General features: G+C 41.5%; 1 protein-coding gene across 2 annotated transcripts in view; it reads right to left on the bottom strand.

The window, feature by feature from the left end:
* The window catches only part of C9H1orf21 (chromosome 9 C1orf21 homolog), a 232921-nt gene that overhangs the window by 206109 nt on the left and 12496 nt on the right, over positions 1-14316 (bottom strand). The window contains exon 1 of one of the 2 annotated variants that reach the window (XM_021063814.1): positions 12032-12095. The exons of the other annotated variant lie outside the window; for it this stretch is intronic. The gene's annotated coding sequence lies outside the window, so the exon portion shown is untranslated. Of the gene's footprint in view, positions 1-12031; positions 12096-14316 lie in introns of those variants that run through there. 2 annotated transcript variants of the gene reach the window in all.

Here is a 14316-nt window from a genome sequence, read left to right as displayed (position 1 = left end):
TGTTCGCTAAAACACAAACATGCAGGTAGAGTACAGACAGACTGGAATACCAGCATTCGCCAACAAAAGAAAAACGTGACTTCCAATCATCAATCACTCGCTCCTTGGCGGAATCATAGAAAAGGCCGACTCAGGTCCATGTCACTGGTCCAACTGGCCCAATTCCAACCATTCTTGGATCTTTTTTGGACCCGCCAGGGGTGACTTGTCAATCAAAATGGAGTAAGTGCGACCAAGTTTTATTTTAAAACAAACGCTTCAGAAATCTCAGACTGGTCACTTTTCGAAATAAGTACTTCTAGTAACACCATGAAGAGGGTTGCTCAAATATGTCTGAAACTCCTTTTTCTGAACTGCCATCAGAGGCTGTCCCATTTCAATAGCTCCGTGACAGTACACAGTCACTCTCTGAAGATGGATTTGATTCTGGAAAGCAATCAACAGGCATTCAGAGCCAAACTTGCCAAATAAGGTAGGTGATCATGTTGAGTAATACTGTTTTCCATAAAAATGAGGTGTGACCATAAAAATAATGACATTGTTTTCTTATGAGGATCATAAATATTTTCTGAAGGCAAACACCAAAAAAAAAAAAAAAAAAAAAAAAAAAAAAAAAAAAAGGTTCAAAAGTGTTTGGTGTTTGGTTTCAGAAATGTCAAGCTCTTTGGAATTAGGACAAAATCACCAAAGCTACTCTGAACACAGTGTCCCAACTGGACACGCATATATATGCGTCTACAGGACAAATTAAATTAAATTATTGATTTCTGCCAACTGTCTCCTAATCTAACATTTTATTTTCACACAGCTTTGTTCTTGTGCCACTATCGTTCTCATTAGTTCAAATGATTCACTGATGGAAAAAAGTATTAAAGTATATGATTCCTTCAAGGAAAAAAGTGATAGAATGAATGAAAGTAGTCTTATTTAGCATCTCAGAGTTGAAGGCGCTTTAGAGAGGATTCATCGGAAAGATACGTACAGAGTAAATAGTAGCAAAGAGAGAGACGTTCCCTTTTCCAGGAGGAACCATCTAGGTCTCCCTTCGATAACTCCTCCCTACAGTAGGAGGGTGGTTATGAGGCTGTGAGTTGGTCCCTGGCAGTATTTTTTGGCCAGGGACAGTTATTTCTATGCTATCCAAGTTGTTTTTTCCTAGTATATTCCTGAGGAGAAGAGTCAGGAAGGCTCTCTTTACTCTATGGTACCGAGGAAGCTTCCTCCACAATGGTGAGATCAACACTTCTATCCAAGGGCGGTTCAGGTGGCACGAGGGCAGACAGATTCACCTTCTTGAAATACTTAGTGCTGCAGGAATAAGATGAAGTCCAAAGGTATTTGCACATTCAAGTCTACTTGCAGAGAGCAGGCTTAATAGTTTCCTAGGTTCCTGGAAGTGGGGTGCTGCTGTCACGAACCCCCAAAAATGAAGACAATAGCTTTCTAATTTATCTTTGCTCCATGATGCTTCTGATGATTTCTCGACTCTTCTATTGCAGTTTTCAATACTTTTCAAAATCTACTAAATTTATTTCACCACTCATTAATGGGCACCTCCCATGGTCTGAAAAACATGGACCTACAGCAAGTGTTTTGGACAGTGTGGCCCATAGACCACTTCTATCAGAACAGAACATGCAAAAACCAACCAACAAACAACAACAACCACAAAAAACACCCCAAATTCCTGGGCTTCATCCCACCCCTACTGCAACAAATCATCTGTTGGTAAAGCCCAGGAACTGTCATTTTAACAAACTTTCCAGGCGATTCTGATGTGCACCGATGTTTGGAAACACATCTAGACCCCGATCCAGTCATGAGTCACAAGGAAAACAGGTCCAACGAGGCTATGTGATATGTCACTCTGTTAATTAGTACTGAAGCCAGCGGTGGGGATTCTTGCCTTCTGTATTCCTGGGTGGTGTTCTTTAACTGCATAAAGCCACTCGTGCCCATCTGGGATCCAGATGCCACAACTTTATTCCATGGCCATGCTCACTGCTTCATCCCCAATGCCTAGCACAGGGCCATGTCTGGGTGGCGATAAGGAAGAACCACAGAGATATGTGTCTTATCCTTTTGAGAATTAAAGTTCCAAGAACACAAGAGTGCCAAATCACCCAGATGGCCAATCCAACAATGACCACGTTGTTTAATAAGCACGGATCTTCATCAAATGCACCTCTGACTTCCAGAACAAACGATCTCAAAGACCGAAAAGTGAAATAATGGAGGCAAAAGTCCTCTGCTTTCCTTCTACACAGATAAGAAGAAAATATTACATAAGGGATCCAACAACGGCCAAGAGAAGCAGCAAACTCGTAATAAGAAGCCTCAGTTTTACTTCCTGAATCATAAAACTTACAAAAGGTTTTCTCAGATTTTAACAAAGGAACAATATTAACAAAAAGCAAGTCAATCCCGGAGTCTAAATAAAGATATATGTATGAGAACAAAAATAGACCACAGAATTGGAACATTTAACTGCCAAACCCATGGTTTGGTTAGTCGTTCTGATTCTGCCTTTCTGAAATCATATTTTCCATCCGCAGGGCTCCTCCAATCAGTTCAGGTTTACAAGGGTCAGGCTTTAGTCACAGCCACAGAAATACCTATGGCATGACCAGCACCCTCTGAGGATTCCACAGAGTAATGTTTGCCCCCTCTTCTGCAAACAGCCCAAGGATGGTTTTCCCAGGATCTAAAACCAAATTAATCCAATATGCCTTTATTGAGCAACTATTATCTCCTGAGTGTTGTGTTAGGCCACTGCGGAGTGGGAAGAGTTACAACCAGACTCTGCAGTTCTCAAGTCCTATGTTCAATTACAAAAATGTCCCGGCGTCTCCATAAGTGCAAGGCTGTTATTAGTAATCACACAAGCAGGTACACAATGGCCCATGGATCTACCTGGGAGGAAGGAGGAAGCAGCGGCAATGTGCACACAAGGGGACTTTTGTCCAGGGAAATATTCAAATGTGAGGCAGGGTGACCTTCCCTTGCACATCCTCTCTGGCCTTGAGACTCTTCCTTCCTTTCGACGTCTCTGTCAAAGCACAGGTGGAAAGGGGGGCTTTACCCCACCGCACCTACACTTACACACAGGCCATGTTTCCAAGGGCGGGGAGAACTCCTCCGAGGCTCCTGGAGTCCGGGCAAAGCTGACTCACGCTCTCACTTCATTTCCTACATTCCTCTCGGGGATCCCTGTCGTCCTTCTTCTCTGTAAACGAGTGGTCGGCAGCACAGCCAACCAGGGCTGCAGACCCAATGCCTCGGGTTACTGGGAGTTTTTCAGAAACACACTCCTCTGGTAACTCAGGTCTGACCAGAGCTACTTCCGAGATTTACTGGCAAGCTGTGCAGCTGGTCAAAACCCCAAAGAAATATTCTACCAATTTCAAATGCTTTCAGGAACCTAAAAAGAAAATCAACCTTGGCATCATTAAGCTGTTCATACAGGACATCCGTCCTGATCCAAATAGCTATTCGCCCCTTTCCCTTGGGCATCAGTAAAGCTGGGAGATTTAGTTTCAAATAAATTTGACAACTGACTTTAAACACCCTGTGTAATTTGTATCCGGCTGTGAGAATGAGCTTCACCTCTGGAGTTTGATGACAGGGTTTTAAGAATTTCTCCTACATACATTTTTTTCCTGTGTGTACATCACAGCATGAATGAAGCCACAATCATTCCTGTGCTTAAAGAATTTAAGAAATCGCTCCTTGTGGACACTGCGGGATCACCCAGTAACACAAGCCCACCATAGAGAGAGCAGACAAAACAGCAGAGATTATATTTCTTCCGCTTGCTCCCAGGGTTTTAGGAGGCCTGTATCCCAAATCCCTCTAGATGTGTAAAACGTGATGTCTTACATTGCTCCCTGCCTCCAGGAATCAACAGAATTATTTCTGGGAAAAACTCAGGAAGGAATCTGGATTTTCCAAGCAAAGTTAAACTGTCATCACGCAGTCAGCAGTTCCATCACAAGGAGGAATTTCTCTCTGTGTAAGTAGCAGCAACAGTTGCACTTGTGCAAAGAAATGATACATTTTTATTTTACAATTCATCTTCTAACTGATAATGCTTCCTCCTCTCATATGGCTACCAGGGAAACTTGGGAGTAGATTTGCAGTCTACCTGTAAGCCTTACAGAAGGCATTTCTGGATTTTTAACTCTCTTCTCATGTCATCAGTTTGATCCTGATGTCACTTCTGTGCTGGTTTCTTTGTCCTTATTAATGTGTTTCTTTGGGAAACAGACAGATGAGTACCTATGCCTTGTATGACCCTGTATGAGGCTTCCCCTAAATGTTCACGACCGGCAAGGATGCTCCCAAGCATGGAGACGGGTCCACATGACCCTCGGTCGATGTGGTGCCTTCAAGAGCACATTCCTCACCCACGAAGAGCCACAGTTGGCCTGCTGACAATCCCTAGGGGTGATACCCTTTCACCTGGACAGCAGGGTGCTGGCTTTCTGTGAGTGGCAACTAAACCCAGTTACTTTGTTTCCTAAGAAAAACCTTGCTTTAGCTGACAGGAATTGAAAAACAGGGGTTAGGGAAGTCACCCCTCGGTTAGGGAACAACTAAACCGAAAACACAGAAATGTAAAAGGTACCCAACTCGGCCACGGAATCCATTCCACTAAAAAGCTATCTGTCCTTCTGCAATCGGAAGACAGAGGAGTTGAAAAAGCCCCAACATTCCAGTTCTCCTTGAAGTTTCATTCAACGATGAACAGCCCTATCAAAGAGTTCCTAAAGAGTCGATGATCTCTGAATAATTTTCACTGTCTCAACTATAGGATTAGCCCCAGGAGAGCATCAAATAAGTTTTGAATCTCACACCCAGGTCTGGGACAGTGACCAGAAGACATATGTTAGCTTATGACAGAAATAACCTACAGAACTTGGTAATATCTCATAATAAACTCAGGATGAAGCATTTTAAAAGAAATTAATATAACCAATAACTTTCAGTTATGTTGGCTTTAAGAAAAAGATAGCATTGAACTCGCTATACCCTGATTTAGAAGTAGCATAGAAAGCTGCCCAGGAGCCATACTTTACTGCAAAGAAAAAAACAAAAACAAAACAAACAAACAAAAAAATCTTGATTATTTTGCAATCATTTGAAAAAGAGCTCTCTAAAGACCAGAGAAGCCAGCAGTTTTTTCAGGTCTACTTAACATCCAAACCTGAAAACTAGATAGGACCCCACTGACTGTTGCAATTGATCATAAACTTCCTCACAAGCCACATTTATTCATGTTTAAGCCTCTGGATGTACAGAAATTTAAAAATTGGAAATAAAATGAGAGAATTAATAAAACATTTTCTCCAACTGGAAATATTTCGTTTCTATTTTTTCTATAGGAATTTAGAACTACTTGAAAAAAACAACTCTAATTGATACAGAGGTTTAAGGGGAAAACAGTTATGGCATTAACCTTTCATAATGTCAGATAAAATTAATGCAAAATACGTTACAGAAGAAAACCTGAAAACTGACCACACATTCTTGTTCAAGATGGTCATTAGCTACCCTCATCCACTTAAAATTAATTGCAATTCATTTTAATTGACAGAAATATGTTCATTTGGAAACGAATTGGGTCTTACTGTTGTTTCACCACTGCACACCAAAGCACAGGTTTAATCCAAGACATTTCTTGTGGTTTTATGAATGTAGCCAAAATCATTCAACATACTGAATGATTAAGTATAAAATCTAAGACATTCACCTGAAAAACATCCTTGATCTCAGTATAACCCTCCCTCCCAAGACAAATTCTAATATCCTGAAACATCTCTGCCGTGACCCAGAAAAAGGCATAATGATCAGGGCGTTGCTTCCAGAGCCCTATTTCCTAGATAAAGAAAACTCCACACAAACTTTTTACCTATTTTTCTTTTAGAGGTTCATTTTTTTTCTTTCGCTAGCCAGAACAATAAATTCTTTAAAAAGAAGAAACTTGCAGCATATTTGGAGTCATGGCTCAGTGGTTAACGAATCTGACTAGGAACCATGAGGTCATAGGTTCGATCCCTTGCCTTGCTCAGTGGGTTAAGGCTCTGGTGTTGCCGTGAGCTGTGGTGTAGGTCACAGATGCAGCTCACATCTGGCTGTGGTGTAGGCCGGTGGCAACAGCTCCGATTAGACCCCTAGCCTGGGAACCTCCACATGCCACAGGTACGGCCCTGGAAAAGACAGAAAGACAAAAAAATAAATAAATAAGAAATGTGCAGCATATTTATTAGCTTATCATTTTAAATTTCAAGAAGTAATGCTTTATTTCTGTTATACTGAAAAAATAAATTTCCTACTGTCCCTACATTTCCTTCTCTGGAGTCTATCATTTTAAAATTCTTCACAAGTTTGTCAATTTGTCATACTTGATCCTATTCTGCTATTTGCCACTATACAAATTCATATAAATGTTTGTTTGTTTGTTTGTTTTTTGTCTTTTTGCCATTTCTTGGGCCGCTCCCGCGGCATATGTAGGTTCCCAGGCTAGGGGTGGAATCGGAGCTGTAGCCAACGGCCTACTCCAGAGCCACAGCAACGCGGGATCCGAGCCACATCTGCAACCTACACCACAGCTCACGGCAACGCCGGATCGTTAACCCACTGAGCAAGGGCAGGGACCGAACCCGCAACCTCATGGTTCCTAGTCGGATTCGTTGACCACTGCGCCACGACGGGAACTCCCATATAAATGTTTTGACTCTTCTTTTGAGAGCTTCTCTGCAATGCTGCTTGAGAAAGGGCATAAAGAAGAGTAAAGCCAAAAGTTCCCGTCGTGGCTCAGTGGTTAACGAACCTGACTAGGATCCATGAGGACGTGTGTTCTATCCCTGGCCTCACTCAGTGGGTTAAGGATCTGGCGTTGCCTTGAGCTGTGGTGCGGGTCGCAGACAAGGCTCGGATCTGGCATTGCTGTGGCTGTGGTGTAGGCCGGGGGCTACAGCTCTAGTTAGACCCCTAGCCTGGGAAGACAAAAGAAAAAAAAGAGGAGGAAAGCCAACTGAGAGCACAGTTTAGAACAGTAAGATAACACTCAGCAGCCCACAGAGAAGGAAAATGAAACAATGAAAACCCAGGGCCCCTGGAGTCACCATAACATTTAATTTAATTCTGTACATATTTGCCGAGGCCTGCCGAGAACCAGGCAATGTGCTAGGGAGCCAGTGAGCTACAAGCTGGGGTGGGCCGGGAGAACTGAAACCTTCCCTCACTCTGCTAAGAGCCACTAATGGGTCTGTGACAAGCTATTAATTCATGAATGAGAGAGTTATTTTACTTTGGTACAGATCGCTTTCGTACTTTCTGCTTTAATTCAACACAATCTGTTACGAATCTCTTTATTCCCACAGCATACCTGCAAAGGGAATCGTGTTAAAAAAAATCCAGCTGCGGGTCATTTCCTGCAGCCTTCCCATCCCCGCCTCAAGCCCACATTCCACACCCCTCGAACATTCCATTGCTACCTCGTTTGTTTCATTCACTGCCTCCCCAATACTGTGAGGCAATTTCTTTCTACAGAGATCAAAATCAATTCCAATATAAGAGCCAACTCACTGAAAAGCAGATTTCTGGTCCCTCCGCTGTAACTCACCTGGACCAAGAAGAACCTACAGCAGGGAGTTTAGCCAACTGCTGGCCTGAGGTCATCCCAACAGGACAAAGCACCCAAGGAAACATTCTTTGAAAATTGAGTAGGAGCTGGGGGGGCGGTGCTGAACAGCAGATGGACATGCTGGCAACTACCCACAGTTCACCTTCTCAGCTAAACTGAAACAACCCTTGGCAGCGCAGTCCTGAAAGGATGCTGACATTCAAACCCATTAGGTCACAGTGAGAACAGCCTTGTGACTAAAATTTTCTAATGGAGCACTGTCAGTATTAAATAAAAGGACCCTAATTTGCCATTTTTGTTATGCATGACACTTTATCAGATTGGGATGCAAGAGAAAAGGTGGTGAAACCTGACCAGGCTTACAACAGCTCTGCAAAGGTCAGACTATCCCCAAGGGATGGTGCAGCCTTCAAGGGAACATGCCTTCACATTCTATCTATTTAATGGTTCAGTGACTACTCCTATCCCTAAATCGTTGTCAGGGATTTCTCGTTCCCCACAAATACCTAATATAGATAAAAATTCCCCCTTGGTGATAAACATTTTAACCTACACATCAATTTAGCAAGGCCCCAAGACCTACCAAATGACCCAAATAATAACCCTTTGTTGAGCTGGATTGGAAAATAATGAATGATGAATTTAAAAAATCAAGGCAATAGAAAGCCCAGTAGAACAGAGTTTTTCTCACTGACAGAATGGGTCACACTGTTGAGACACAGAAGTCTCTCTGGGGGCAGGATTTGCCAACCCTCTGTACCCAGGGCCCTAGCTGCTACAGAAAAAATTCACTCACCTTCTCTGTGCATTCAGCTGCAAGTCTAGTTAATGAAAAGTACTGTTTCAATTCAGGCATTATGTTTGATTTGCAAATAAACTACCACCAACAAAAATAAACCATTCCCCACTGTGATCTTACCATATTAACACGCATTTTCCAGTTTTAATAGAGCAATTTTAATGTATTACCAAGCACATTGAGTCATCTACCTACTCAGCAAGGAAATACTGAATTGCTACAAGTTCTATTTAGGACACCTTGCTCATTCTTATCTGCCCCATCTCAGTATTAATATCATTGAGTTGTTAATTCCCCAACTGCTCTTTCGTGTGTTGATGGCTTCAGGTAACGAAGTTAGAGCCAGTCTAGGAAAAAGCAAAAATGAGAACCCTGACTCTCTGTGATGGTTTCTAAACCCTGACACTGGAAGGTTATGGCTCCCTCCCCATCAGTACATCTGCCATGGAATCCCTTTAAAAAGAAACACGACTTTTTAAACTTCTTTACATTTGATTTAAAAAGATAAACAACCATGTCAAATACTATGTTCATTTGGCATCCCAACAGCCATGGATAACTGGCTAGAGGCCTGAAACATTTTCTGAAACGCCCCAGTCCCACCCCTCCCCACCCCCCAAAAGGCATTCTATTTTAAAGGTAAGCAGGTATGAGATTTATTAGAGCTATCAAAATAACCCAAGATGATGTATTTTATTTACTTTAGAGAGAGAAACTGGGTGTTTGCGGATTTCTGAATATTATGCATGCATTTAATAGATGCAGTCCCGGCACTGAGTGGAGGTGGCAGAGCCCAGGATGTGACCCATGGGAAAAGTTTTGTTTAGCTTAGAAAGAAAATATCACCTGCGAGATTTTTCTGCATTTTTTCATATTAAATGTTACCAACTGTAGCTTTAGTCATTCAATTATGGAAAATACTATTTAGATACCTATTTAATTTTCCCCACTCTTTTTAGACACGTAAAATGTTACAGCCACAGTTAGTTCCACATCCAAAACTCAATTCCATAGAGAAATGGGGGGTGGGGGGGAGTGCAGACAGGAGGGAAAAACCCACTTAATCTCAGGAATGCACCCATATTTAGACCAAGGTCTCCGCAAGTTTCCCTGACTCTTTCATATGCATGCAACTGGCCCATTAAAGCACAAAGTAACAGAGTGAGGCTCAAGTCCTTCCGGAATAGTCCTTTAAAGGAGCAATCAGGAAAATATAGTCTGCATGTGTTTGTGTAACTACAAGGTCATCTTCAGGCTGTGTGGAGAGGATAAGCAGTGCTTTCTGCACGGAATTTCCCTCCTAACACTGATCCGCTTCGCCACTTAACAAATAACCTGCTACAAGGTCTAATATAAACGTTCTTTCCCAAAGAACAGCACTTGATCAGAAATACCACTGCTTCTTTTCCTTCTCTATCAAGGCCATTACTCCCTTACTCTCCTTCTAATCCCACCTTGGTGATGCATCCCACCTAAGATCCAAAGAAGAGCCCTCAAAAATCATTACTGCAGGATCTAACAACCAAGCAGTAGAAAACCAGCATGAATCTCACATGCATTTTATTTCTGGAGGTACTCATTTTAACTTCCTTGCTAATCACAGGAGCTGATTTAATTCCATTTGGTTCCTCTTAAACTCTGTTTATCCTAGATACTGTGATTTTTAAAAAGTGAAATATCAAAATACATGCAAGGGATTTTTATCTTCGCACAAAACACCACAAAGCTCTCGTCTGAGTTTATACGAAGGCAAAGTGCATTTCTTGACTTTAAAACCTAAAGCAAACTTGATGGAGACTCAAATATAATGAAAATAGAAGATACACGGATGGCTTCAGTATCACTATAAAAACTATCCTCCCAGGGCTTGGAGAGACACACATACGTCCACAGACCACAAAATGGGATGGAGATTCACCATCTTCACTTGTACACTGACCTCATTTTTATTTAAAAAAAAAAAAAAGGCTTTTTTGCCACCTACACCCCCTTGAAACAGCGAGTCTAATAGCCCCTGTGCCCCAGAAAGAGGCTGTGCAGATTTAGAAGCTTCTGTCAGCTCCCAAGTGAACGCCCACTAATCTAAAGAGGAGGAATGTGCCGTTGGACAGAGATTCCAAATAGCTCTGCCGTAATTTCTACATAACTTTAGGAAGTCACCATTCCTGAGTAAGCCAGGTTACCTAGCAACCAAATGCTCATTTGAATGCTCCCTCCCACCCTATCCTCTTCATCAGCTGTGTTCTCTCCTGAAAATACCAGTGGAAAGAAGGGATAGGAATGGGGGCACTTTGAAGCTACACATGATGTAGCTTCGAAGCATAAATAAGAATTATTAGCAATTATTAGTGCTGGGTCTGTTAGTAATATGCAAAATAACAACTCAGATAAAAGACCAGGAATAAATTCCATTTGCTGATATCGCAATTTGGGATACATAAAGTAATCCTTGAAGGACCAAGAAAAAAAGAGGTTCTAAAATTTGGATACATTGGTGCATTAGATACAGATCATCTTAATGCCAGAAGGGGAAACAGGCTCCAAAGGTTTTGCACAGGCATGGTCAAGAGAGGTTTGGAGGTTCAGGCTAATCTTGAGGATGGAAAATTAGGAAAGGCTGCAAATCAGAAAACCAAGAGAAACCCTGGCAGGTCTCCCACCACCCAATCAAATTCCTTAAGGCCACCAAGTCTATGCAAGGACCTATTACACAGAATGGCAGAGAGCAATTGCTTAATGCTACTGAAGACAAGCAAATTTAAAACTGATGTTAAAAATTCAGACATCGTGAAGAACTGCTATGCTAGATGCAAGGATTTCCTTCTATGAAACTCGAAGGCTAGAAACACTAACTTTCTGGGATAGGCCTCCAATGAGCAGATGAGATGAACTCCTGAAGTTCTTAAAAAGATATTCTGGAATAGGAGCTGGGAACGTGGGATCTGCAGCCAAACTTACATGAAAATCCTGTCATGTATTTCCTGTGTTGACTTTTTAAAAACATGTATACCCTGCATGGCTTAACCTGGGACTGTTATCTAGATTGAGTTAAAGTACATGTTGTACCTGGTATATGGCATATGCTTGATAAGTGTTTGCTACGCTTGGTTAAGTGTTTGCTATTTATGATGCTGTCCCTTCAAAAATCTTCTCTCTCTGAATAAAGTTTAGAACTGGCCATAACATTCTGCAAAAACTGTACCCCCCCAAAAAAATGTTTAAGTGTCAAAGAACCCATGCCTCTACTTGCAGCTGTACCTGATAATGTGACAGTCACTCACGTGTGTAAAACACACAACGATGTGTTTCCTGCTGCCCAACCCAGATACTAAAAGCAAATCTGTCTTCCGTTGTTCTTCCAGCCCCGGAAAAAGTCATCATCACTAAACGAGAGATGGAAAGAGCCAGTGTTTCACATCTAACGGAAGTTTTTCTCCAGCATGAATTTAGTTATTTCAGTTTTGGTTAGCCTGTTCCTGGGTCTAGATTTGTCTTATTGTGTGGCTTCTCTTTTGTTAGGAAATAATCATGTAACACAGGTTCAATTTAATGCATAACAACAAAATGAGTGTCTAGATACCTACCTCCAGAACCTCACAAGCACCTTTGAAGTTCCGGGTGTGGCTGCTGGAGAATGGTTCGGATCGTCACTGCTGGAAAGTGAGACACATGAACACGGGGAGATCTCGACAAGGTTCTTTACTTCTGCAGAAGGGCGCGGGGACTCAAAAAGCACGCGAGGAGAAGACCCTCCCTATTTATCCCGAACGCAGGTGGTATACCTGTCCCCTTCCCACTGGTCAGGTCAGGGCGCACATTCTTCTCAGTTGGCGAATTGAAACAAACTGTTGCTGGGAGAAGAGGGAAAGAGGAGGGGGTCGCAGGAGGGCATCTCAGCTGAAACTGGAGCCAAATGGAACAACCAAGATTTCCTTTGATAGAAAAGACGTGTTAATTTTCACACAGCCCTTCCTAATCACACCCTCTCCAGTAACCACCGCCTTCCAGTATTTTACGTTAAAAGTTCCCTTGATGGTCTTTATCGTCTTCCCCTCTGTGAATCAATCCTTAAACAAGGTCTTGCTTTAGTTTAGCATTTTGCAAATTTCACATAAACGGAATCACACTGTATTACTCTTCTACCTTTTCCACTCAACATGGTGGGATTCGTCCCTGTCAATACACACAGTCATAGGTCACTCTCATGACGGTCTATCATAATTATACACAATTTCTTTACGCAGTAAGACTGCTGGTTGACATATAGGTTGTTTCCAATGTTTTGTTGTTAGGAATAGGGTTACTCTAAGCATTCTTGGCACATACATAAGAGTTTTTCAGAGGCAGTGATTCCCAACCTTTTTCACAACCCAATTACACAGAAAATGATAGTATTAGAATGGAAAACTGAAGTCATTAGACAAAACTGCTCCCAATCCCCAGCTTGGGGTTTGCCTCTGCTACCCAGGAGGCTAAGGGGACCAGGGGACCATTTCACAAGGCATTTCAAACTTCTTTCAAAAATCATTATACCAGAGTTCCCGTCGTGGCTCAGTGGTTAACGAATCCAACTAGGAATCATGAGGTTGCAGGTTCGATCCCTGGCCTTGCTCAGTGGGTTAAGGATCCAGCATTGCCATGAGCTGTGCTGTAGGTTGCAGACACGACTCGGATCCTGTGTTGCTGTGGCTCTGGCATAGGCTGGTGGCTAGAGCTCCGATTAGACTCCTAGCCTGGGAACCTCTATATGCCATGCGAGTGGCCCAAGAAATGGCAAAAAGACCAAAAAAAAAAAAATCATTATACCAATTTAAACTGTCACTGGCATTGCATGTGTAGCCCCTCTGCTCCACTTCTGGCCAATGCTTAATGCTGACAGACACTCACCAATCTGCTAGATATGAAATGGTCTCAGTGTTAAAACTTATTTATACTGCTTCCAAGATTTAAGCAGTAGTGTACTGGAACATGAAGGGAAAGACCAATAAACCACAATAGAAAATGCAAAAATATAACTAATTAATTACTTAGGGCAATTAAGGATAGGATGGGGCACATGCCAAATCAGTGGGGAAAAGATGAACTTTTTAGTAAGTGGTTTGTGATTTCCAAAGAGCCATGTTGGGAAAAAAAAAAAAAAAAAAAAAAAAAGGAGAGAGAGAAAATTGGATCCATTCCCCATACCATACAAATAAATTCCAATGGGTCATAGATTTAAATGCTAATGATAAAAACCACACAAGTCCCAAAACAAAAATATGAGCGACTCTCCTATAACCATGCTACCCAAAACTGCAGTCATTATCCACACACAGCTACCATGCACCTGAAAAGTAGCTAGGAACAAAATTTGCAGTTTTAATTTATTTTAACTAATTGAAATTGAAATTTCAAAACTGATACTCAGCTCAGTTATTGGAAAACTCTATGTACACTTGAAACGACATGGTTAGATGAATTTACTTTTTCAACTGTAAACTGTATAAAGTCTAAATACTGATGAAGTACTTACATCAAAAATTTAGTGACCACATTGAGATGTGCTATAGTATAAAATACACATCGGTACTCAAAAACTGAGCATGAAAAAATGTAAAATATCTCATTAGTAAAAAAAAAAATGCTAATTACCTGTTGAAATAACCATAGTTTTGATAGATTAGATTAAATAAAACGTATTATTAAATGAATTTCACCTCTTTATTTTTACTTTTTTATTGTGGTTGCCACAAATGTACATATGTGGTTTCTATTATCTTTCTATTGGACAGTGCTGCTCTGCAATCTAGAAGAAAATTTTTTCCACATCATAATTCAAATTCGAGAGGAAGAAAAAGACTGATAAAACTGACTACCCAAGGAAAAAAAT

This window comes from Sus scrofa, chromosome 9 (genome assembly GCF_000003025.6).
Source record: "Sus scrofa isolate TJ Tabasco breed Duroc chromosome 9, Sscrofa11.1, whole genome shotgun sequence".
Taxonomy (NCBI): Eukaryota; Metazoa; Chordata; class Mammalia; order Artiodactyla; family Suidae; genus Sus; species Sus scrofa.
This window is presented reverse-complemented; position numbering and strand designations above follow the sequence as displayed.